An 8,688-nucleotide genomic window follows, 5' to 3' on the forward strand; every position below is an offset into this window, starting at 1 on the left:
ATGAAGCAAGCCTCGATACGCGCATCGCGGAAACGCCCCCTCAATTACTCGACACAAGCTTCGAAGCCTCGATACAGAACGTCACATCACTAATCTCAGCTGTTCCTAGGACTGCGCTCTTCTTCACAGAGATCTCCGATGTTGTTCTTGGGATCTGCTGGAGCCACTTGCCTAGTTTGGGAGTCACCGTACCAAGTGCTTTGATTACCACTGTGACCACTGTTACCTTCACCCTCCACATCTTCTCCAGCTCTTGATATTATTAGAGCTTCCCTTTAAGTCTAGCTTTGTCCAGCCACTGGTAGGATTTCTGGATATTAGCCATCTCCTCTACCTGCCGGTGGTACATACCGTGCAGGGGCCTGTACTTCCATGATGGTTCCTCCTCTTCTTCCTCATTCTTGGGTTTTTGCTGCCTGAGGTGTTCAGTTGGAACAATTCAATTTTATTTATATAGCACCAAATCACAACAAAAGTCACCTCAAGGCGCTTCATAGATACAGAGAAAAACCCAACAATCATATGACCCCCTATGAGCAGCACTTTGGTGACAGTGGGAAGGAAAAACTCCCTTTTAACAGGAAGAAACCTCCGGCAGAACCAGGCTCAGGGAGGGGCGGGGCCATCTGCTGTGATTGGTTGGGGTGAGAGAAGGAAGACAGGATAAAGACATGCTGTGGAAGAGAGACAGAGATTAATAACAGATATGATTCAGTGCAGAGAGGTCTGTTAACACATAGTGAGTGAGAAAGGTGACTGGAAAGGAAAAACTCAATGCATCATGGGAATCCCCGGCAGCCTACATCTACTGCAGCATAACTAAGGGAGGATTCAGGGTCACCTGGTCCAGCCCTAACTATATGCTTTAGCAAAAAGGAAAGTTTGAAGCCTAATCTTGAAAGTAGAGATAGTGTCTGTCTCCTGAATCCAAACTGGAAGCTGGTTCCACAGAAGAGGGGCCTGAAAACTGAAGGCTCTGCCTCCCATTCTACTTTTAAATACTCTAGGAACAACAAGTAGGCCTGCAGAGCGAGAGCGAAGTGCTCTAATAGGGTGATATGGTACTACAAGGTCATTAAGATAAGATGGGGCCTGATTATTTAAGACCTTGTATGTGAGGAGCAGGATTTTGAATTCTGGATTTAACAGGAAGCCAAAACAGGAGAAATCTGCTCTCTCTTTCTAGTCCCTGTCAGGACTCTTGCTGCAGCATTTTGGATTAGCTGAAGGCTTTTCAGGGAGTTTTTTGGACATCCTGATAATAATGAATTGCAGTCGTCCAGCCTGGAAGTAATAAATGCATGAACTAGTTTTTCAGCGTCACTCTGAGACAGGATATTTCTAACTTTAGAGATGTTGCGCAAATGGAAGAAAGCAGTCTTACGTATTTGTTTAATATGTGCATTGAAGGACATGTCCTGGTCAAAAATGACTCCAAGGTTCCTCACAGCGTTACTGGAGGCCAAGGTAATGCCATCCAGAGTAAGAATCTGGTTAGATACCATATTTCTAAGATTTTCAGGGCCGAGTACAATAACCTCAGTTTGATCTGAGTTAAGAAGCAGAAAGTTAGCGGCCATCCAGGTCTTTATGTCTTTAAGACATTCCTGCAGTTTAACTTATTGGTGTGTGTTATCTGGCTTCATGGACAGATAGAGCTGGGTGTCATCAGCATAGCAGTGTAAATGTATGCTATGTCTTCTAATGATGCTGCCTAAGGGAAGCATGTATAATGTAAACAGAATTGGTCCTAGCACTGAACCCTGTGGAACTCCATAATTAACCTCAGTGTGTGAAGAGGACTCTCCATTTACATGCACAAACTGGAGTCTATTAGATAAATATGATACAAACCACTGCAGCGCAGTACCTGTAATACCTACAGCATGTTCTAATCGCTCTAATAGGATATTATGGTCGACAGTATCGAACGCTGCACTGAGGTCTAGCAGGACAAGCACAGAGATGAGTCCACTGTCAGAGGCCATAAGAAGATCATTTGTAACCTTCACTAAAGCTGTTTCTGTGCTGTGATGATCTCTGAAACCTGACTGAAACTCTTCAAATAAACCATTCCTCTGCAGATGATCTGTTAGCTGTTTGACAACTACTCTTTCAAGGATGCTTGATATGATATGATATGATATATCTACCACAGCATCGCAGGCAATAAAACTTTATTTATAGCACATTTAAGCATCAAAGTGCTTCACAACAAGGTTAGAATATAAGATATAAGAGTCCAAAAAACCCTAAAAAGTACAGATAAAATAAGAAATAAAACTTCAGAATATAATTTAAAAGAGAATTACTGAGTATAAATATAAGGTGGGGGTATTTATACAGTGGAGCATCAGTAGAAGATAAATACTATAGGATAAAATATAGGGGATGTGCACTAACTAGCTGAAAACACTCGGTCAAACAGCCAAGTTTTTAACAGCGTGTTAAATGAATAGATGGAATTAGAGGCGCGAATAGCAGCAGGAAAATTGTTCCAGAAGCTCGGGGCTGCCAGGACAAAAGCACGGTCACCTCTTAGCCGGGATCTAGGCTGCACTACGAGTCTCCGAGGGGTATAGGAGAGCTCTGGACTCTGGACTACTGCAGGACTTTGCTGGTAGATGACGCAGGCGAGCAGTTTGAGTCTAATATCCAAAGTACCAAACAAAGAAAAGAGAAAACAAAAATCACAAAATAAGAAACTGAAAGTGCAGCTTTACTCTTACTTAAATGTAATTGGGAATAAACACTAAAACTAGAAACCGCTGAAGGGGACAGTGAGGGTGATCAGGCAGACAGCTGTGCACACAGCTGGCACAAATCAGGAGTAATGAGGCAGGAACTTGATATTAAACAAACACGACTGATTTCACGAGGAGACAAAAGGACGAAACACGGAAAGTAAAATAACTAAATGGGTGTCGACAGCACCAGACCAGCACCCAAAGGAGACCCCGGCAGCCCAGGGACACTGGTAAGACACATCCATACTCTGCATGTAAAACATGGAAGTAGTGACCATGCCATCACCCACTGGTTGGTGGAGTAGTCCTTTGAAGCCACGACTTTATGGTCAAGTTTTAGGGGATCAGAGGTAACTGCACGAGAAGGTGTCTGCTGGTAAGGGGACTCGTTTTAGGAGCATCGGGTGGACATTAGACGAACTGCAGCTTTTGGGGGTCTCAGTTATTTATAGTGTTAAATGTTGGGGCTGAACTGTAAGGTTCATTTTTCTACATCCATCTGGATCAGTGATGGATGCTGGAGATGATTCTGGTGAGCTCATCAGACTTACGACATCTCGTTCATGCTGTTACATGAAGGCTGATTTGCAGTTACAAAGCACTTGGCCTCTTGTATACACAGATTTGTTTAAGAGTTTCCTGATGTTTTTCATTTAGTCACATAACTGGTCTTGAGTATGTGAAGTATTGCGGTCTGACAGGGTTTTTGTTCATGGGCCTGTTTGTTTGTTCTCAGTGTTTTTGGCAGCTTTCACAGACGACTCTGAGTATTTGTAAAGCTCGTTGTACCAGTGTAGCATCAAACCTGTGTCATTAATCACTGATTGTTGGACCCTTTTGCTACTCCACATTCAGCTCGTGCACTGGGGGAGCGAACGTTTAAGACATTCCCAGGCAAGCGGATCTATATAATCTCTCTCATTGGTTCTGGGTCTGCCGCCGGTGTTCCTCTCAGTTAAGCATTGTAACAGGGCGGCCCTTAGCGGCTGGAAACACAGTAAGATGGACCAAGGCAAGTGTAGTGGAACAATAAGTATTTATTTGCCATACAGCTCCTTACAAACAATTCACTTGTCAAGCTTCTTCACAGCACATCAACCCTCTAATGACAGCCTTAAATATGTTTAGCTGTCACAGACTAAACCATTATTCCACTTTCAGGTAAATTCTTAAATCCCAACCTTCCACCACAGTATACAATATACCAATTTGAATAAATACATAAATACATTTCACAAACCTTGGATTACCCCAGAAATTAAAGCCGTCCTCAAGCAGAAGAGGAGGGCCTTCAAATCTAGAGACAAGGAGGAGCTGGAAAGGGTGCAGAGAGAGCTGAGGGGACTGATAAGGAAAGGGAAGGACAGCTACAGGCAGAAGATGGAGAACCAGCGTCGACAGAACAACGTTGGTGAGGTCTGGTGGGGCCTCAGAACCATCTCGAGGTGGGCAAACAAACTGAATCATTACTTCAACAGGTTTGATTCATCATGAGGCGGTCTCCAACCCTCACCCACCCCCACTGCTGCTGCTCCACCTCTGACACCTCCTCTACTCACCCTGCTCACTCCTCCCCACCCCCAACAACAGCAAGAGTGTAAATAATGAACAGGCTGTCAACTTTAATTCAAACGCTCATTTTAAGTGCAGACTAAAACATATTGATCACATAATCCCAGCGCACAATCCTATCAATTAAAAGCACTAACAATTAAAGTTTTTTGGTTTTTGTCCCTTGTCTCAAGGGAGGATGCAGGACTGTAGAGACGATGTGTTCCAGACATCAGGCAGTCATTGGATTTTCATCCAAGTTTAAAAACTTATATTTATATTAATATAAATATATTATTTAATTATATTGAATTGTGTTTTTTTTCCAATTGCTTTTAAAGCTTTTGAAAATTGGAGGCTGTGCATGAAAATGTCTGACATCCCTGAACAGTTAATAAAACCTTTGATAAACCGAAGCTGAAAGTCTTCAGTCACATTTTAATCTGTTGCCTTAAACGCACAGATACAATTTTAAAGATTTTATAAGACTTTTTTTGTGACGCACAGGGTCGCTCTGGTTTAGAAAGGCTGTTAATAAATACATTTGATTCATGTTTTTCTTTCTTGTGCAGGGTCGTAATGGAAGAAGAGCTCCCGGTGGTGAGAAGGTCTGTTACTGTACACAGATATCTGACTCACCTGGTGAGAGAGGAACCCGAGAACCTCCCAGGTGCTGCTGGGCCACAGGTGAGTCCTATCATGACGGTATGCTCATGTAACACTAACAAAGCGCTAATGAATGAATGCATATCAGGTATTAAGCTAAATATTGGGCTATTATTAATCAGAAGATGTAAGAACGGCTACTGGAGTTGATTGTCAATAATTAATAAATACAACACAAAAGCTTTTGCAGGTATCATGTATTTCAACAAAACAAAGAAAAAGCCAGTTGGGGTGCACAAACACAACTAAATAATCCTGTAGCTTATATTAAGCAATATAGGTTCTCAAATCAAAAAATGTTCCCCATAAATAACACACATCTGTATCAAAACGAGTCCGGCTCCCAGCCGTTCGTCGGCTCGCCATCCTTTTTAAACCCAAAAGGGTCACCTGGCCTGTATTAAATAAACAGGGTCAACAAGAAATCACAAAAATAATATTAAAATGTTAATGCCAGGTAAGCTAAATACAAGTTATTCTTGTTCCTGTGTACACAACTTATAAATAAAAAAAACAACATATTTAACCAATTAGGATTTAACAAACAGTTCAACTGCAATATACAGATTGTATAACTTCAAAACATTTGTTATCCAACAAATATCAGTCAACTCAAAACAGTCCTTCAAGTAGTTTGGACCTGGAGGTTGCTGTGGTCTGCTCTTAGATCCACTGGCCACTGAGCTCTTCCTATAGAGAATACCATCAATCAGCTCCAATTTATTCAGTTCTCTACGGAGAAGAGGAATTTCAGGAAGCTCTTCCATGGCTGTTGGAGGAACCTTTTCTCCTGACTCCAACTGGTGAATAACCTCCCGGAGAGTTGGATCGGTTCTCTGTTTTTCATAAATAGATATGGTGGAAATAACAGGAAGTCCATGGGAATCTTCTGAGTAATTCTCAGGAAGCACTGTGTTGATGGACAGGGATTCGACCAAACTGTTCTCAGCTTGGGTCCTGACAGCTTTGGCAAATCGCATCAGCGACTTCAGCTGATATTTCATCATCACTGTTGCTTGAGAGATGTTGTTGAGCAAACTGATTATTAGCGCCTCATCTTTCTGAGCAGGTTCAGGTTTTTGCTCGCCAGCTCGATACTGTATCTTGAACAAGAATGTAGAAATACAGCCAGCCAACGATGGCTGGTAGCATCCAACTTTGTTGATGTCTAGATATAGGTAAGAGGGTTGTTATCCGTGACCACTGTAAAATTTGCTCCATGCAAGTAATCATGAAATTTTTCTGTCACGCTCCACTTCAGTGCCAAAACTTCAAGCTTGTGAGCTGGGTAACGACTTTCACTGGATGACAATGCCCTACTGGCATAGGCTATCACCCTAAGTCTCCCCTCTTGCTCTTGGTAAAGGGCGGCGCCCAATCCGGAGGTACTGGCGTCAGTGTGGAAGATGTAAGGCAATGCCGGATCAGCAAAACCTAGAACTGGTGCAGTGCTAAGTTTGTCAATGAGAGTATCAAAAGCCAAGTGGCATTCAGGACTCCACCTGGAACCAAAGATTGCTTGGGATCAAACTGTGAGCTCTTAGAAGTCTCATTTCTGGAGCTTTCGTGAGTGGATGGGTATCCACGTGTGAGGTTGTTGAGTGGCTTGGCAGTAGGCTTGGCCTGTGGTACCCAGCGAATTCCAAGCACGGAAACCCATTTTGAGCCAGTGAGCGCTGTAAACGACCTTGGTCCCATATTCCTAATCACGTCCCTGTGGGATATATAAACTTCTATCTCTAACCACTTTTTTACTCTACTTCTCATCCAGGAAGCAAACACTAAAGGCTCATTCAGAGCAGCTGCACACACTTAGTCCTTCAGTCGTTTTTGGCTGAGTAGACAGAGTTCTCATGAATAATGATCCTTGGCATCAGTTATGTGTTTAACTCCAGCGTGGTGTAGCTGTTGGACTTGGCTCATAAAGAGACTTCCAGAGAAATTCACTGGAGGTGTGTGTGTGTGTGTGTGTGTGTGTGTGTGTGTGTACGCACGCAACTTTAAATATTGTCATTCATTCATATTGATGACAAGGATATACACTCGTAATCAGGCATTAATGTTGCTGCAGGGAGCCGGGGGAACAGCTGGAGGTCGTGGCCCTAGTGGACAGAAGGTGTGTGACATCACTTCCTATGCTTCTCATGGCACCCAGCTGTAAAGTGACTGTGTTTGTAGGTTTTTCAAATTGAATATTGTTGCATCTGACTCTCTTCAGTCAGAAAGTGGTTTCTGTATCTTCATCTAAATGACGTCGAACTACTTCCTGTTCCTTTACAACAGAGAAAGTCAACAGCACATAACGCTCCCTGTATCTCAAGTTCCCAGTTTATTATTCCATTCACACATATTAACATATGAGAGCAGATGGTTCGTAAATGTTTTGACCAATCTGTTGTTGTTGTTTCAGGGCCAACCAGGAGATCCAGGTGTAATTCTGGATCACAGGGACCCAGAGCAATGCTGGTAGGGAATTTAACGTCTCATTTAATGGTTTTTCTTTATTTTCATAACCATTCCTTGTATTTCTTGGTCCAAACAAATCTTTAGACGTGGTTTCTCAGCAGCTATTTGACCATAAAGGCCTGATTCACACAGTCTCCTCTGAACTTGTAGAGATTTGTCTGCTACTGGAGCTCTGTGTGGCATCTATCTGGGCTCTAATCTGAGGCTGGTGGCTCGGATGAGTTTACCCTCAGCAGCAGAGGAGACTCTGGGGCTTCCTGTCCTGGGGCGTCCAAAGTTCAAAGTTTTTTATTCAAAATATTTAATTGAATATTTTATGGATAAAGTTTACACAGACAAAAAGAAGACGGAAAACACAAACTGTTTATAATAATTACAAAACAGAACTTGTTGGAACATTGTTTTCCTCTCATATATTAACCAGACAAGTAACGAGAAGAAGGAAAAAACAAACAAAAAATGTGAAAAAAATAAAATAAATTTTAAAAAAAACAGAAAAAACAAAAAAAACAAAAAACAACCCCCCCGGCCTCAACAAAATAACAAAAGCCACAACCCGGGAGGGATTATGATATTAACCAACCCTTTCCATAAGAACCACACAGAAGTTGGCTACAACATCACTGAGCTTCACATTCCCGTTAACTCAGACAGACATCAGACCACTATAGAGAAGAAAATCCGTTAGTCAGCTGGAACATCCTTAAGTTTAGAGACGTTTTCCAGAAAAAGACCCCGTGTTTTATCAAATGTGCCCTTTTGGTTCTGGATGGAGCAGTGGATCTTTTCCAGACTGAGACATGACATCAGGCCTGTTTCAGGCCTGTAGCCTTGTTCAAAGTCCAGAAAACCTCCTCCCAAGGTTGGCTGTAGCTCAGGTGGCAGAGCAGGTCAGCCACTAATCAGAAGGTCGGTGGTTCGATCCCAGGCTGCCTCCTGGCTGCATGCCAAATATCCTTGGGCAAGATGCTAACCCCGTGTTTGCCCAAGGTGGTGGTCAGAGGGCCCAGTGGCGCCAGTGTCCGGCAGCTTCACCTCTGTCAGTGCGCCCCAGGGTGGCTGTGGCTACAATGTAGCTGCCATCACCAGTGTGTGAATGTGTGTGTGTGACTGAATGTAGTGTGAAGCGCTTTGGGGTCCTTAAGGACTAGAAAAGCGCTGTACAAATGCAGGCCATTTACATCAGTAAGCCACCGAACATGGGAGGACGGCAGCAGCCTTCCACCTCATCAGAAGGGAGCCAAGGGACAGCACCCTA

The 8,688-nt window shown here is 43.0% G+C and overlaps 1 long non-coding RNA gene across 1 annotated transcript; it reads left to right on the forward strand.

The window, feature by feature from the left end:
- Positions 1 to 2,051: 2,051 nt before the first annotated feature.
- On the forward strand, positions 2,052 to 8,348 carry LOC120732985. The gene is made up of 3 exons (XR_005695721.1): positions 2,052 to 4,985; positions 7,036 to 7,080; positions 7,375 to 8,348. It is a non-coding gene; the product is annotated as an uncharacterized LOC120732985 (long non-coding RNA).
- The last annotated feature ends 340 nt before the right edge of the window (positions 8,349 to 8,688 follow it).

The sequence above is a fragment of the Simochromis diagramma genome, unplaced genomic scaffold (genome assembly GCF_900408965.1).
Source record: "Simochromis diagramma unplaced genomic scaffold, fSimDia1.1 OVJJ01000361.1, whole genome shotgun sequence".
Taxonomy (NCBI): domain Eukaryota; kingdom Metazoa; phylum Chordata; class Actinopteri; order Cichliformes; family Cichlidae; genus Simochromis; species Simochromis diagramma.